Source organism: Sorex araneus, chromosome 3, assembly GCF_027595985.1.
Source record: "Sorex araneus isolate mSorAra2 chromosome 3, mSorAra2.pri, whole genome shotgun sequence".
Taxonomy (NCBI): domain Eukaryota; kingdom Metazoa; phylum Chordata; class Mammalia; order Eulipotyphla; family Soricidae; genus Sorex; species Sorex araneus.
Genome location: NC_073304.1, coordinates 26,782,872 through 26,799,819, shown reverse-complemented (window position 1 = coordinate 26,799,819; position 16,948 = coordinate 26,782,872).

The following is a 16,948-nucleotide window of genomic DNA, read 5'->3' as shown; positions in this document are numbered from 1 at the left end:
CCTCAGATATTATCTGGAAACCAGCAGTTGGCCTCCCGGGTCCTGAGGTGTTTTGGGGCCAGACCTGGCTGTGCTCAGGGCTTACTACTCACTGGTTGGGTTCGAGGTACAGACCTCTTTCCGATGCTCCCCTGGGAGCCTCTTCACCTTCCCTCCACCAATCAGGGCTCCTCTCCCGCCCCCCCATCAATCTGTGTCTTCTTGACTTTCACCCTGGTTGCTTCCAGTATCAAGGTCAACGCCTGGATGACCCAAAAGCAGGACATGATTCTGGATGTTCTCTGATGATTCTTCTAGGAAGTCAGCAGGCACACATGCAGCTGGGCTGGGTGACCACAGGGAAGGGAGTTGGGCGGATGGGCCAGGCCTGATCTTTTGCCTGAGCACAGCCCTTCTGCCAGCTCCCCCTTGAGGCCTTTGGTCCGCCTGGGTCAGAGTCAGTTGTCAGAATCAGTTTTCTTCCCAGGAGATTTGGCTGGGCTCACAGGCATCTCTAGAACCCACGCTGGGCTGAGCCCCGGACCAGGAACCGAGGCCAAACAAAGCCATTTAGGGATGGGAGTGATAGATAGTCCAGCAGGGAGGGTACTGGCCTGACACGTGGCTGACCTGAGTTTGAGCCTCAGCATCCCGAACGGTACCTCGAACCCCACCAGTAAGTAGTAAGCCCTGAGCACAGCCAGGGCGTGTGGCTCCCAAACCAAAACACAACCAAACAATATGCCACTGGGCCTCAACTCTTGTTCCGGCCAAGGTCTGTTTAATGGCATCAGGTCTGACCCATTAGGATAGAGGCTTCCCTAGGGCGAGCAGCAGCAAAGGGCTAACCTGGGGTCTGGTTTGGGCTTTTCCCGGCTCCTGCAGACTTCTCTCCCAGCTGCCAGGGCCGAGTCTCGGGGAAGGCGTCCCTCGCTCCCGATCCCGCTCCTGGTCTGATTGGAAAATGCCCCACTTTGCTGGCTGCTCACCGGAGAACCAGAAGCTGAGGGAGGGACAGCCCTGACACAGGACCTTGTTGGTGGGAACTGGAGTCGAAGAAGCCAATCTCGGGGTGTGTGCACAGGCCCCCCGGCCCTAGCGTTTACCCACAGCCCTGCCGGAGGTTGGGAGGGGGGGTGTGCAGGGCCTGGCAGTTAAATGCTCTGGGTTATGGGATTTTCTCAGAGCAGAGGATGGGGAGGAATCAGCTTTGGGGGAGAGAAGCAGCAGAAAGGAGGTTTAATGTTGTGGGGAGAAAAAAAAAAAGCCCAGGAAAATGACTTTGAAAATAGCACAAAGTCTGCTAAACACTGATGGCTCCTGTCTGCAGGCAGAGAGCTGGGGTGGGGGTGGTGGCACCCTGAAAAAGGGGAGAACAGCCAGGAGATGTGGCAGGCAGCTGCTCAGGGGTCAGCCCCATTGGAGGCGGTCTTTAAGCCAAGTCCCGTCTGCTGCCCAGAGAGACCTTTCCTGACCCCTGCAGATGGGCCGGTTGCCCCTCCATCCTTACGTCCTGGCCTCTCTGTCAAAAGCAGCGGTTTTCTGGATTCCTGCCTGCAGCCCCCCACTGGAAGGCAAGCCCCCGGCTGATCACGACTGAGTCCCCCTAACCAGAACAGGGCCCGGTGCAGAGTGGGTTCAGAAAACACCCCACTGGGGTTCACCGTGGATGGTTGGGGGTGGGAGACGCGCTGTCTCTGGGCCCCATGCAGGGGGATTCCCCTGCGAGAGTGGCCACGTGAAAAGCCGGTGCTGGGTACCGCCTGCCCTGGGCCTGGTCAGCGTGGGTGTGAGACAAGGAAGATGAGGAGGAGGAGGAGGAGGAGGCAGGGCAGGAAGCCGCACTCCGCCTGGACGCTGGTTGTGCTGGCTGTGAATTGGGCAGATCCTTCAGGCGCAAGGCACAGCCATACTTGACCTTTCTGTACAGGCCTGAGGGTCAGGTGATTGTCTGGTGCTGTGGTGTCACCTGAGCCAGTGATGCTTGATGTGGGGGGCGGGGAGAGGGTAGTAGGGGGTCACTAGGGCCAGAGCCAGAGGTACTAAGATTGGGTAAGCTCCGACCCAATACCTCACCTCATGCTCCTTCCTTTGTGTTACCTCTCAATCCTGATTTTTTTTTTTTTGCCACATCCCGAGTTGCTCAGGTGCAGCTCCTAGTCCTGTGCTTGGGGTCACGACCGTGTGTGCCGAGAGGACCATGCAGTGCTGGGGGTCAAAGCTGCAGCACGCAGAGCACGCACCCTGCCCTCCTGCGCTGTCTCTGTGAGCCCAGAAGGGCTCTTTCTTTTCTTTAATTCTTTTTTTGTCGTGGTGGGGTGTTTGAAGCTCGCCTGTGGTGCTCAGGGGTTATTCCTGGTCCTGTGCTCCGGAGTAGCCCCTCATGGTGCTCAGGGACCATCTGTGAGCCACATGGAAGATGAGGGCCTTAACTTCTGTACTAGCTCTCTGGCCCACAAATGCTATTTTTAAAACTGAATCCTGGGTGAGTTCAGTTTGGAAAGATCAGGCACTTCAGGTTATGTGTATTTTTCTATAATGTATATAATTCCATAATAAGTTAATACAACTCTGATTCTCAGATTGAAAAATACCACTGAGTAAATGAATAGGCAATCTACAAATTGGGAGAAAATATTTGTAAAGCATCTGATGAAGGACAAGTATCCAGGAAATAAAGGAATTTCTACAATGTAATAATAGAAACAAGCAAACAAATTAAAACAAAATGGGTAAGAGATTTAAGCAGAAACTTCACAAAAGAAGACATACAAATGGCCAGGAAGCACATGAGAACGTGTTTAAAATCATTAGGCAGGGGCTGGCGTGATAGCACAGCGGGTAGGGCATTTGCCTTGCACGCGGCCGATCCGGGTTTGATTCCCAGAATCCCATATGTTGTTTCCCTGAGCACCTCCAGGAGTAATTCTTGAGTGCATGATCCATACCCCTGTGCATCACCGAGTGTGACCCAAAAAGAAAAAGAAAAATCATTAGGCAGGCAGGGGGTTGGAGAGATAGCACAGCAGGTGGGGCGTTTGCCTTGCATTCGACGGACCTGGACTTGACTGGCTGCATTACACAGTCATCCCTGAGTGCAGAGCCAAGAGTAAGCCCAGCTGGGTGTGGCTCAAACAAACAAGCAAACAAAATCTCTGGACCTAAGGGAAATGCGTTTGTCAACCTTCCCAAGAGGACAGGCATATGGTGCCGCGAGGCAGTGCCTGCCTCTGGCCCCCAGTTCAATCCACCACCCGCCCCACGTGTTGCGTTCTGTCCTGGCAGCGCAGCTAAGTGTGTATGACTGGGCGTGAGCTCTGCAACCAAGTGTGTGTGAAAGCCACCCCCCCATCAACCCTCCCCCCACGCCCTCTTCCTCATGCTCACAATACCAACGGGAGGAGGTAAAAAAACAACAAAGAATTTAGAATGACTGAAGGAACGGAGGAATGACCCACAGAGTCCTCATGTCGAGGAGAAGAGCGAGGAGGCTATTTACTGTAAAATTCTTTGTTTTTCTGTATGTTTGGAAATTGTTTTATAATAAAATGTTGGGGGGAAGTGTCCTGGTGAAACCTCTTCTCTCAAATATTGTTTTTTTTTTTCTTTTTGGTCACACCTGGCGATGTACAGGGGTCACTCCTGGCTCTGCACTCAGGAATTACTCCTGGCGGTGCTCAGGGGACCATATGGGATGCTGGGAATCGAACCCGGGTTGGTCATGTGCAAGGCAAACACCCTACCTGATGTGCTATTGCTCCAGCCCCACCAAATATTGGGTTTTATGTGAAGTAAACCAGTTTTTGTTGTTGTTGTTTTTTGTTTTGGGGCCATTTCAGGAAGTGCTCAGGACTCACTCCTGGCAGACTCGGAGAACTATATGGGGCACCCCGGATCGAACCCAGGTGGGCTGCATGCAAGACAAGTGCCCTACCTACTATTGCTCCAGCCTCAGTGAGCCATTTTAATTTAATTAATTAATTAAACAATCAATCAATCAATTAATTTATTCATTCCTTGGGGGGCCACACCCAGCAATGCTCCTGGTTTACTCCTGGCTCTGCACTCAGGAATTACCCCTGGCGGTGCTCAGGGGACCATATGCTGGGAATTGAACCCAGGTCGGCCGCATGTAAGACAAACGCCCTACCCGCTGTGCTATCGCTCCAGCCCCCTCAGTGAGCCTTTTTTTTTGCTTTTTTGGGTCACACCCAGCGATGCTCAGGGGTTACTCCTGGCTTTGCACTCAGGAATTGCTCCTGGCAGTGCTTGGGGGACCATATGGGATGCCGGGGATCGAACCCAGGTCGGCTGCATGCAAGACAAACGCCCTACCCGCTGTGCTATCGCTCTAGCCCCCTCAGTGAGCCATTAAAAACCAGGTCAGAAGTGATGTTCCCATGTGCAGAGAAGGGCCGGGCCGTAGCTTAGCAAGCTGCACTCAGGCTTCCCAGGCCACCACAGCCCCGACACAGGGGCTGCGAGGGGACAGGACCTCCCGGCTTGCCTCCTAATTCATTGCGTTCACTTATTAGGCACCTCCCGTGGCTTGGATTAGGTCCCAGTCCTCTGGCCGCTCAAAGCCTGCGGGGGCGAGAAGGGAATGAATGAGCAGCCCAAACTCTAATGACATGCACCACTTACCCCGAGAGTCTGAACGAAGTGGGGGAAGTCATCAGCCGTGCCTGTGGGAGAGAGATGCTGAGTCCCTAAAACCCAGACGCCCAGGAGCACGGACCGTGCCCGCAGCTCTTGGGAAGTGGGTGTGAGCTGGGCAGAGGATGGGGGCAGAGTGGGTGATGGGGCTGGGTGCCAGAGGACTGGGCAGGATCAGGGGATATGTGTGTGTGTAATTTTGGCCACATGTGTTAGCTACTGTGGACAGTTACCAACAGGCTTTAGAAACCGCCCTGATGCCTGGAGCCTTGAGGTTGTGTATAAAATTGTGTCTGCAGGACTGGGGGCGTGGCTCAAGAGGGAGAGCGTGTGCCAGGTCATGGGTTTGACCCTGGGCATCACATGGCTCTTCAAGTGTGTCCCTGTGGACCCCCACTGGCCCCCTGAGTATCATCAGCGTGACCCCTACCCTATCAAAGAGCTTCGAGGAGAGTCTGGGTCAGGCCTCTGTTTTGCCAACGTGAGATCACGATTTTGTGATCCAAGGTCAACGCACTGCCCACAGGCTGATGACGGTCCCATGGCTCTCCTGTTTGGGATTCCCGGCCCTGCCACAGAACTTGCCATCTGGTGTACCACCTTCACGTGGGCAACCTCAGGGGGGCCCTGGCCACTAAAGTGGGTGCATTCCCTGACAAAACACTGCAATGACGGAAAGGACCGGAACCTCACAACCAGGCGAGCGAAACCCCCAGTCACAACAACAGCGACACGACAGAGGGAGGAGAAAGGGAAAGAAAGAAGCCGTGGGTGGAGGTGTACATTTCTGGATGGGGCCCGAAGCTGCCGGGGTCCTCCCAAGGGGATCTGGGTCCCCAAGAGGCAAAGACTCTCGCTGGTAGCTGGGCGGCTGACGGTCGTTCCCCACAGCCCCGGGGGTGCAGCAGACCCCACCTCTGTCCATCCCCCGCACAGTGCTGGGTGGACTGCCTGCACCCTCCACTCTCCCTTGCCCCCTGCTGCAGCCCCCCCCAGCCTTCCTACCTCTCCTGCCACCGGCCGTAAGCTGCAAGCGTCTGACTCGAGGGCTCAGTCCGGGGTTTTCTCTCTATGGAGACCCACCTCCCCACCTGCCAACCTTCGTGGCCTCCTCTGATGCCCTTCCCTACAGTTTCCCTCACAATGCTGAGTACTAAGTGAACATACCACCACCGCCTACTCATTTTCTTAGAAGTCCCGTTCCTTGGACCTCCCTGACATTGCACCGCCAAGTCTGAAATCTTCTGCTGAGATCACTGCTTTTCTGTTTTTGGCTTTTGGGCCACATTGGGGTGCTCAGGGCTTGCTCCTGGCTGTGCACTCAAGGAGTACTCCTCGTGGGCTCAAGGGACCATAGGGGTGCCAGGCATAGAACCCAGGTTGGCCACATGCCAGGCAAATGCCTTATCCACTGTACTATAGTTTATGCTGTTTTTGGTTTCTTGCTCTGACTTTTCTTTGTCATACCATTAAAATTTTAAATTTTGAAACAGGGGTAATGGATCACGTGGAAGAAAAGAGTCAAAACAAAATATACATGACAGTTATATTTTCCCCCTGCTCTGATTCAGCCCTCCGAACACCCAAGAACAACAGGTTTTACCATGTTTGACCTAGTTTCAGAACTGCTATCCACCACATTACATAAACAGGACTAATGAGCACTTAAAATCTGGCTAACTTGGGGCTGGAGTGATAGTTCAGTGGGTGGGGAGCTTGCCTTACACACAGTGGACCTGGGTTCGATTCCCGGCACTCCAGATGGCCCTTGCCCCCAGGAGTGATTCCTGAGTGCAGGGCCCGAAGTAAGCCCTCAGCACTGCCGGGTGTGGCCCCAAAACTAAAACAATAAAAGAAAATGTGGCTAATTTAAATTGAGATTTTGTTGTTTCAAAGATTTCGTACAAAAGTAATACAACCATTTCACTAATAATTTTACAGTTTGGGTCACACCTAGTGGTGCTCAGGGGCTATTTGGTGGTTGAGGCCACTCCTGTTGGAACCATGTGGTATCAGGAATCAAATCCAGGACTCCTGCATGCAAAACATGCCTTCAGGACCCGGAGTGATAGTACAGTGGGGAGAGCATTTGCCTTGCATGCGGCTGACCTAAGTTCGATCCCTGGCATCCCATATGATCTCCTGAGCACCACAGGAGTAATTCCTGAGTGCAGAGCCAGGAATAACCTTTGAGCATTGCCAGGCGTGACCCAAAACAGTCAAAAACAAACATGCATTCAGATATTTCGAACCATCTCTCTAGACCTCACAAATGGTTAAAAAAATAGTTATACTGAATAATCACTGTATCACTGTCATCCCGTTGCTTATCAATTTGCTCGAGCAGGCACCAGTAATGTCTCCATTGTGAGACTTGTTGTTACTGTTTTTGGCATATTGAAATACACCACGAGTAGCTTGCCAGGCTCTGTCATGTGGGTGAGCTACTCTCAGTAGCTTGCCTGGCTCTCCAAGAGGGGCAGAGGAATCGAACCCGGGTCAGCCACATGCAAGGCAAATACCTTACCTGCTGTGCTATCGTTCCAGCCCATACTGAATAATAAAACTGGAAAATAGTTTCAATACTAATTAAATGTTGAAATAATATTATCATGTATATATTAAGTTGAATAAAATATCTTCAAATTAATTCTGCCTGTTACTTTTCATCTTTTTTGGGAAGAGGATTGGGGCTACACCTAGATCATTCCTGGCAGTGTTCAGAGGCTATATTTGATGCTGGGGATCAAACTCAGGTGGGCTGTGTGTAAAGCAAGTGCCTTAATCCTGTACTACCTCTCTGGTTCTTTTTAAATTTTTTTTTTTTTTGGCTTTTTAGGTCACACCTGGTGATGCACAGGGGTTACTTCTGGCTCTGCACTCAGGAATTACCCCTGGCGGTGCTCAGGGGACCATATGGGATGCTGGGAATCGAACCTGGGTTGGCCGCGTGCAAGGCAAACGCCCTACCCGCTGTGCTATTGCTCCAGCCCTCCTTTTAAAATCTTTTAATGGGGATTTTGGGCACAGAGAACCTCATATACAAGGCAAGTGCTCTACCTCTGAGGTACAACCTGGGCTCTGGATGTTGAAAATTTTAAATGATATATGTTCTTGCATTTGTAGCTAATGTCACAATTGAATGGCCAGAGAGATAGCTCAGTGGGGTAGGCATCTGGAGGTCCAGATTCTCTTCCCCAGTGTTGCATGGTTCCCTGAGCACTGCTGGGAATGACCCCTAAGAACAGAGGCAGGAGTAACACCACTGGGCATGGCCCCCAACCAAAAATAAATCGTTCCTTTCTAGAGCTAGCTAGAACATCACCTCTGTTCTAGAGTTAGTCTTTCCAAACATAGGTATATTTGAATTCCTTTAGGAACCTGATACACAAACTACAAGATGCGCATTGGGCTTCTGTAAATGGTTTTGTACTCGACTATCAGGTGATGCTGTAACTGAACCCTCTCATGCTGATATGTGCATAGTCTTTCATTAGCTGATGGACCAGCACTTATGTGCATTTCACCTGTTTCTTTGATTTATTTACTTTTGGGGCACCCTCTGCCATGCTCAGGGCTTACTTCTGGCTCTGGCTGAGGGATCACTCCTGGTGGGCTCAGGGGACCATATGGAGTTCTGGGGATTGCACCTGGGTCCGCTGCGTGCAAGGCAAGAAAAATACCTATTACTGTACTATCTATCGCTCTGGCCCCGTCACTGTGTCTTTTAGAGCTCCCACAACACGAGCAGTCGGTGAGGAGGCATAACTGTATGCTTTTGGACATTTGGGCGTCTGTGACATGGACTCTAGTAAGTGGGTACAGGAAGTGAGTGTCCTTAGACACTGCTGGCGGCATATCTGTGTCCTGCAGGGCCCAGGCTATTTATATCACAAACAGTTTTTGAACCTTATGGGTCTATGGTGGGGTCTCAGATGAAAGGATGGGGTCCCTGCCCTTTAGGGACTCATGGTAGGGTGGAACAGGCAGGCAGAGAAATGACTGGCTGCGGGTGCCACTGGCTGCACCTTTGTCCCAGCGCCTTGTCTTTGGCTCCTGAAGCCCCACTTTGATGCGAGGACTGTCACTGCCATCTGTGTGACCTTGAGCACTGGATTTCATGCTTCATCAGAGTGAGTCATAATGACAGTCCCGACCTCGGAGGACTTGCGGCTGACGAGGGAAGAGGCGGAAGCATCTTGGCTGCTTAGCTGGGCGCCTGGCTCCATCCAGTATATGCCCAGCGGCAGAGACGGCCTCTGTGAGATGCTTGTCACTCCAGGGAGAGTCATAGAATCCTCTGGAAGCTGCAAGGCTGGCTCTCTCTCCCTCCCTCCTTCCCTCCCTCTCTCTCTCTCTCTTATTATATGTTGCTCTGATTTTATAACCTCTTACCTTCCACACTTTATCTCAGTGGTCTGGTCTTACCATAGATTTGGAAAAGCTTTCAAAAACAGTTCGTTGTGAGGGAGGTGGGCAGGAATGTGGCTCATGTGCTATAGCATAAGCCTCGCTCAGGTGGGGCCCTGGGTTTTATCCCCAGCACTGCATGGCCCTGGCAGAATATCTCTGGAGGGTTCCTTCACCTCCTGAGCATGGCTTTGAGGCCCTCAAACAAAAACAAAAGCCAAGAAAAAAAAAAAAAGGTGGTGTCCCTTGCCTGCCCTGATCCAGGTTAACATGCTCTGATTTGCCTAGGGAAAACATTTTTAAGGTGGGGGAGATGTGCGAGGAGGTTCGGGCCATACATAGTGATGTTCAGAGCTTACTCCTGCCTCTATGCTCAGGAGTCACGCTGGAGGTTTCAGGGATTCAACTTGGTGTCGACCATGTGCTGGGCAATTGCCCTGTCCCCGTACTGTCTCTGGCCCCAGTTTTCTCCATACCCGACTGGGTTCCGGAAGCCCCACGTCTCCCTTCCTGAAGCCCCTGGCACCCCCTTCGCCTTTCCCGTTCCCAGGGTGTGGCTGCCCCAGGGCCCTCACCGCAGTGGAGTCAAACTGGCCCGTGCAGCCTGTGATCAGTGCCCTTAGCAGGGCATCGTCCAGCTCTGTCCTCCTCAAGGCCCGGGGGACAGCACAGCTGGGGAGAGGGCGGGGGCAGGAGGAGGACTTGTCTGCAGCGAGAAGCGGAGACGCATTGGAGCAGGTAGTCGAGGGTTGGGTGAAGAGTGACCAAAGACTGGTGAGGTCAGTGCCTCGGCCTGGCTTGACCTTGGGAGCAGCTGTGGCCAGGCCTGTAGCTTCCAGGTTTGTGGGCTTCTCTGAAGGAAGGGGTGAGGGTGACCTGGGTGCAGGAGCAGATGACACAGCTCTCTTTTGGTGTGTTTTTGGGCCATACCTGGTTGTGCTCAGAGATTCCTCCTGGCTCTGTGCTCAGGGATCATTTCTGATGCTCAGGGGACTATATGTGGTGCCAGGGATTAAATCTGGGTCTTGTGTGTGCAAGGCAAGTGTCCTACCTGCTATACCATCTCTCCAGCTCTTAAAAAAAATTTTTTTTTGAATCACAGTGATAAACATATTTACAAAGTTGTTCGTGATTGGATTTCAGTCATATAATGTTCCCACACCCGTCCCTTCACCAGTGTACTCTTCCCACCACCAGTGACCCCAGTTTCCCTCCCGCCCTCCGCACTCCCCTTGCCTGCCCCTCTCCTTCTGACTGATTTCACTCCACACAGTACTCTCCATGTCCGTTCATTTATAAGCAAATTTCATGACTTCACTCTTCCTCACACCTGAGAAGTATTCCACTGTGTAGATGTACCATAGTTTCTTTTATCCAGTCATCTGTTCTCGGGCACTCGGGTTGTTTCCAGATTCTGGCTATTATAACAGTGCTGCAATGAGTACAGACGTGCAGATGGTATTTCTGTTGTGGGTTTCTGTCTGGCCGTGTTTTTTTTTTTTTCTTTTTGGTCCTATTCTTGACAAGAGCTTAGTGGGGGCCAGAGGGGCTCAAAGAGCAATCACTTTGGCTTCTTTTTCTTCTTGTTGTTCTCTCTCTCTCTCTCTCTCTCTCTCTTCCTCACTCTCTCTCTCTTTGGCAGTGGTGGTACGTTTGCGCTCATATCCAGCAGTGCTCGGGGCTTACTCCTGACTCTGTGCTCAGGGCTCACTCCTGGTAGAGTTTGGAGGACTATATGCAGTGCTGGGGATGGAACCTGGGCGAGTGGCATGCAAGGCAAACTCTCAGACCCCATTGTTGGTCTCTACCTTGCACAGACCCAAGTGCCTGAGGAGGGCAGAAAAGGTCTTTCTGATACCCTGGCGGTGGGGTCGGGGGGGCAGTGGGAGGAGGTGCAAGGACTCCACAATCTGTTTCTGCTGAGACACCATCAGGGGATCCATTTCTAGCTACAGTCTGTCAGTGGAGAATCTTCCCTCAGAGCCTGGGGTGAACCTTGACCTGACCCTCTCCAACTGGGGTCCAGGTCCTGCTGTGCACGAGCCCCCTCACTCAGAAGAGCCAATGGGGTGGCGGGACTGGGAGGTGGTGACACTGTGACTTTTCCAGGAAAGAGGCCACCCGTTCCACCTGGCTTTGGGCTGTGGGGCAGAGTTGCAAGAAGGTGAAATTTTTCTAGAAGTATGTGCTGGAAGCTGTTTTTCCTGGTGGAGGAAAGGGTCAGGGCAGGGATGCGGGAAAGGGAATTCCAGGCACAGGGGCCCTGGAGTGGCATCCCTGCCTTCAGTGAGCTCTGTGGTGACCTGGTGTCCCAGAGCCTTGGGCCCTGGCTGTGGAGGGTGGGGTGGGTGGGGGTGGGGACTCGTGCAAAGAAGCGATTCAGGGTGGCGTGAACTGAAGTTGGTTCAAGGCCTTTCCCACGGAAACCTTCTGGACACCTATGCTGTGGGGATCACTCCCACAAGTGTTCACTTCTGTCGTTGTCATAGCAACCTTAAGCAGTAGGGTTGAGCCCCATTTCCCAGGAGGGCAGAGGCCCAAGGCTGGGTGGAGGCAGGCGTAGGCTTGGAATTGGGCACTGGCTCTAGGCTCTTCTCAATGACCCTGACGGGTCAGCCCCGCAGCTGGCTCTGAGACAAGCAGTAGATCAGGTCTGGGGACCTGGGCCAGGTATGGTGTGGCAGGAGGCTCTCAGGGGGCAAGAGAACCTGGTCCCTCCCAGAAGAGAGCGACAGAGAATGCCTGGACCCTGCGCCAGGCTGTCTTCACCGGGGAAACTCGGAGGGGGGCAGGTTGAGTTTCCCTCCCTTCCCCAGCAGAACCCCAGCAGCTGAAAACCTCCAGAACCCAAACGCAGCCAGGCTCAAGGCCGCTTTCCAACAGGCTCAGATGAACCTCACCTATGAGGGAACCTGCACAAAAACCCAGGTATGCAGGACCCATGACTGAGATCTCCAAGTTCGCTTGGAGCGGGACTGGGCCTCCTCCCCCCAGCTCCCCAGTTTTCCAGTAGCTTGGCAGTCACACCCACAAACTGCCCCCAGTGCCGTATAATCTCATCAACAGCCAAAATCCAGTGACTGTGAAATAAAGCTCCTGGAAGACAGTGACATAGAACGTCTCCTGGAGCGACGACCTCTTATATTCTAGCCCACTGATGTACCCAACGTGACACACATTTGTTTGGGTTTAACACACATGCTTGTAATCTCTTACACAAGGACTTAAATGGCTCCAGGATGAAATACCACAATCTTCACACACTTTCCTCCTACGGCGGTGGGAAGGTGCACGGTGGTGGGATTGGTGTTTGAATATTAAATGTAATGAACTATTGTGAACAACTTTATAAAAATAAAATTAAATTTTAAAAAAAACGAGAAAAAAAGAGAGAGAGCCTTGTCCACCCCGGTCTCCCTGTCTTAAAATAGGAGCTGGAGCACGTGCCTGAGGACAGTAACAAGAGGTGCGCTGGGTCTTTGAGTGTGAAGCCTCTGTAGGCTTAGTGGGCCCCAGCCCCTGGCCCTGGCCCTGGCCCCGCCCCATCTGCTCCCTGGCCCCGCCCCTTGTCTTTCCCCTGGCTCCACCCCTGCCACCCTCCCCTGGCTCTTCCCGCTGCTGTTGCAAACATGCCTGCTGTCCCCTTTGATCCCCTCTGGGCTGCCCCATGGGGTGCCCTGCCCCCTGGGAATTTCTTTCTCTGTCATTTCCTCACCAAGCCAGAAGTGGCTTTGAATCCTGCCAGGCTTTTTAAGATAGAACCAGGCAAAAGCGGTTCAAGGGATGTAGGTTGGCAGGATCTGGAAATGCAGATGGGTTGCTCGGGCACCTTTTATTTTTGTTCAGAACATCTGAATGTCTCTGTGGGCCACCCTTCAGCCCCCACCACAGCCGTGCAGACATTCAGAGTAGCACCTTCCCCTGTGGCAGAGGATGTGAGAGCATCAGAGTGTGTGTGTGTGTGTGTGTGTGTGTGTGTGTGTGTGTGTGTGTGTGTGTGTGTGTGTGTGTGTGTGTGTTAGCGCATGTGTGCCTGCGTTCTTGTGTGCTGCCTGTCATGATCTGGGGCAGACAAATCACAAGCCCTCAGGCTCCCATCCCACCCCTGCCTGGCCACTGAAATAGAAGGGCTGAGGTGTGAGCGTCAGGGAGGGGCCGGCAGGAGGGACTGAAGCTGAAACAGGCTGGGAGGGTGGGAGCAGAGTGTGAGGCTGTGGTTGGGTCACTTTGTTCAGCTTTGCAGGGTTGGGGGCAGGAGAAAACCCACCCTGGTCCTGGAAGCAGACATCGCCGGCCTAGTGCGGGGGAGCCTGGGCCCTCTCACCTCTGGGCCTCGGGGGTTCTCTGGGGCAGGCAGGACTCCATTCAGGTCCCACTTCCTGCCACAGCAAACCTTCAGGATTCACCTTCCTGCCCACGGGACCACCTGCTGTGCCTCAGTGGATGGGGCTCACTCAGAAACCGTCTCTGCCAAGCAGTGGCCTGCAAGGGCAGACCCGGGGGTGACGGGCTGGCCTGGCCTCCCCTCCTGGGGGGCATCCATAGAGGAGAGGGGGGGCAAGACGCCCGTACAGCCTGGGGGAGGGGAGCATTTGAGGTATTTGACAGCAGCCTCGGGCCTGGACTGGGGCATGTCTGGGATGGTGCTGAGGTGTGCTAGTCAGCCCTTCAGCAGCTGATGGGCCCTGGGGAGGTGCCAGGGAAGCAGGAAGCAGAAATGTTGGCGGGGGCCAGAGGAGCGCAGGACATGGAGCCCCACTGGTTTGGAGGCACTTCCACATTTGGCAGCGGTGTGACTGTGCCCACAATCTGTTAGCCCTTGTCAGCAGCTCGGGGTGGGGGGTGCAGTGAAGGGTCCTCCCTCCCTCCCCCTACCCCAGGCCTTTGCACACAATGCCCCGCTAGTTCTGACTGGAGCCTGACAGCAGTCGCCCTGGACCAGGAACCAGTACCTCTGCTCCTAGGTCCTCTGTCCTTGCCAGTCCTGCCCCCTGCACTGGAGGCCCCGTGGAGCCGCCTCCAGGATCCCCCCTCCGGGGCCAGGACCTGTCCTAGGGGGGCTGCCTGGCCAGCTCAGGGGAACTGAGGCGAGGGGTGAATTTCAGAGCAGGTGAATTTCAGGGCAGCTGGGTCTGCACAGGCAACCCGGGGTCCTGGCGCAAGGCCCCTGTTCTGGCCGCTGCCCCGACTTCCCCGGGCAGCAATTGTGGTTTCTATTTTAGACAGTTTGGGTTGGTTGCTTCCTGGCCTTCCTGCTGGGTGTTTATAGTGCGGGAAATAATTGGTAATATTTGCACAGATGTGCTGGCATTGCAGTTCGTCACGGGCACCTTCACCCAGGGGACCCTCCCTGCCCCCAGCCTCTCTCTGGCAGCCCAAGGAACTGCAAACGCCAGGCCTCCCAGGAGGCTTCTCTGGGAGGTGCAGGCCAAGTGCCCCCGGGCGTGCCAGAAGGAAGGGGTGCTGCCAGGGAGGCAGAAACGAGGAGCCAGAGCGCAGGCTCCATGGGAGGGTCTTTTCCTGGGGGCTGCGGCAGGAGGCGGGAATGTTTAGCTCCTCGCTCCATTTCCTCCTGCAGAGTCTGAATTTGCAGCCGGGAGGTAGGGTAAGATGGGGATTGGGAGCAGGATTCTGGGTCCTGGAGTCGAGTCTGTAGAGTCTTTCTGTTCTAGGGAGGAGGGTGGGGTGTCAGGGATGGAGGTGGACCTGGGCAGAAGGGGGAGCACAGCCTGGAGCGGGCAGATAGTGGGGGTGGGGGTACCGCAGAGCAAGCAGGGCTGAGGTGGGGTTGTGGGGGAGGATTCCTCATTGCCGCGGCCCCTTCTTCACCCTGGCCTACGTGTGTGCTGCACGAGCGTGCCCACGTGGGATCTGTGCACTTGTGGGCTGTCGTGTGTATGCCCACGTGCATGGCTGCACGCCTACGTCTGTGCACAAGTGCATAGGCACACGGATGCACAGTGTCGCGACCACACACGTGCGCACATCATGACTCTTTGTGTCTTGGTTTGGTTTTCCCTAGAAGTTGAGTCCAAGATGAGAATTCAGGTGTTTTGTTTTGAGGCCATACCTGACGGTGCTCGGGGCTTACTCCTGGCTGTGTGTTTAGGAATCACTCCTGACTGTGCTCAAGGGACCATAGCGGGGGGGTCTGGGGATCAAACCTGAGTCAGCCACATGCACGGCAAGCACCCTCCCTGCTGTATTAACGCTCCGGCCCCAGGTGCAGTCAGACTTTGGTTACTGGCTCTTAGGAAACAGAGGAAGAAGATGGAGAGGAAGGCAGTCAGTCTTGGGGGGACATGCCTCCCATAAAGGGCTCTCTCAGCATATGAAGCGCAACTCCTCTGGGGAATCCCGGAGCGCCTCACGTCCCCTATTCCGAGGGCAGGAAATCTGGGGGCTTGTCCAGCCAACCCCATCTGGGATCAGCTGGAGTCTGCTCCCAGGGCTGGGAGCTCTCTGATGCCTGTGACTTGCCTACCTGTTTCCAGGAGGCACTGTGGGTGTGCAGGTACATGCCACGGGTGGAGATGGCGTCAATGGGTCTGCTGCTGTGTTGCATGCACGGCGGCCGCAGAGTGCCCAGGGAGTGAGGCCTTAGTCCTTCTGCGGCCACAGCAGTTCTCAAGCCCCCCTTCCTGTCCAGGAAGGAGGGTGGGGATGTCAGGGCTGGGGGCGGGACCTGGACAGGAGGGTGAGCACAGGAGGGTGAGCACAGCCTGGAATTGGGCAGACAGAGGGGTGGGACCACAGAGCAGGCAGGGCTGGGGTCAAGCCTCAAGCCCCCTTGGGCTTATCCCATTGGAGAAAACCCCGTAGCAGAGGCCCCCTGGGCCCCCCTCACCTTTCTTTCAGAAAGGCGCATTCAATGATGATCTGGGAGTCGCAGCTCGGCCCCGTGTTCCTGCTTAGTTAATGAGCTCAGCGGCCATCGTCTCTCAGCCTGGCATGGCGGCCTGCCCACCTCCTCTTCCTCAGTGGTCACCTGGAGCAACCCCTCCCTGATGTCCATGCACGCCTGTCTCAGGGCCGGTCCCCCTCCCGCCCCCCAGCATGTGCTTATATATGCGGAGCTGTCTCTCCTGGGGGGTGGTACACAAACGTGTTTGGGGGGCATGTGGTGCCAGGGATGGAACCCGAGGCTCCCACAGGCCAGCCGCCCGCGGGACGCTCCAGCCCTCGAAAGCATCTCCTGCCCTGGCACAGGGGTGCCTTGCGGGCAGACGCCTGGCATGAGGCCACCTCCTGGTCGTGCAGCACGGGGACCAGATGGACAGAGAGGGACTGCGGATTAGGATTCAGGCCAGCAGGGAGCCGAGAGCAGCCCCGGGGAAGTGGGGCTCCCGTGGGACTCCGACCCTCAGGACTCCTGGCAGCTCCGTGGGTCACAGGACTCACGACTCCCTGGTCTAAGGCTCTAAGGCGCAGAAGGGCTTTTTCTTCAGGTATGAGTACCTGCATGTCCCCCACACAGACACCCTGTCATCCAGGGCCCCTGGGACCTCTAGCCCTCTGCCCACACAGACCCAGACCAGATGCGGCTCTGTCTCTCTTAGGGGGTGCGTTTGGGGCCATATCCAGTGATGCTCAGGGGTTACTCCTGAGATCACCCCTAGCAGTACTCAGGAGACACTACGGGGTGCTGGGGATAGAATCTGGGTTGGCCATGAGCAGGGCAGCGCCCCACTCACTGTCCTATCACTCTGCTCCCCTGCCTTTGTCTCTTGAGAAGGTCGTGGGGGCCATGGGGAGAGAGGGGAGGGCGGTGGGTCTGGGAAAAGAAAAGGAGGAAACAGGGAGGACAGAAAGAGGCCCAGAGGGGCCAGGGAGACAGCTCAGGGGCTATAGGGAGTGACCCCAGCAGTGCATGCCCCATGCCCCCCCGAATTCCAGGTGCAGC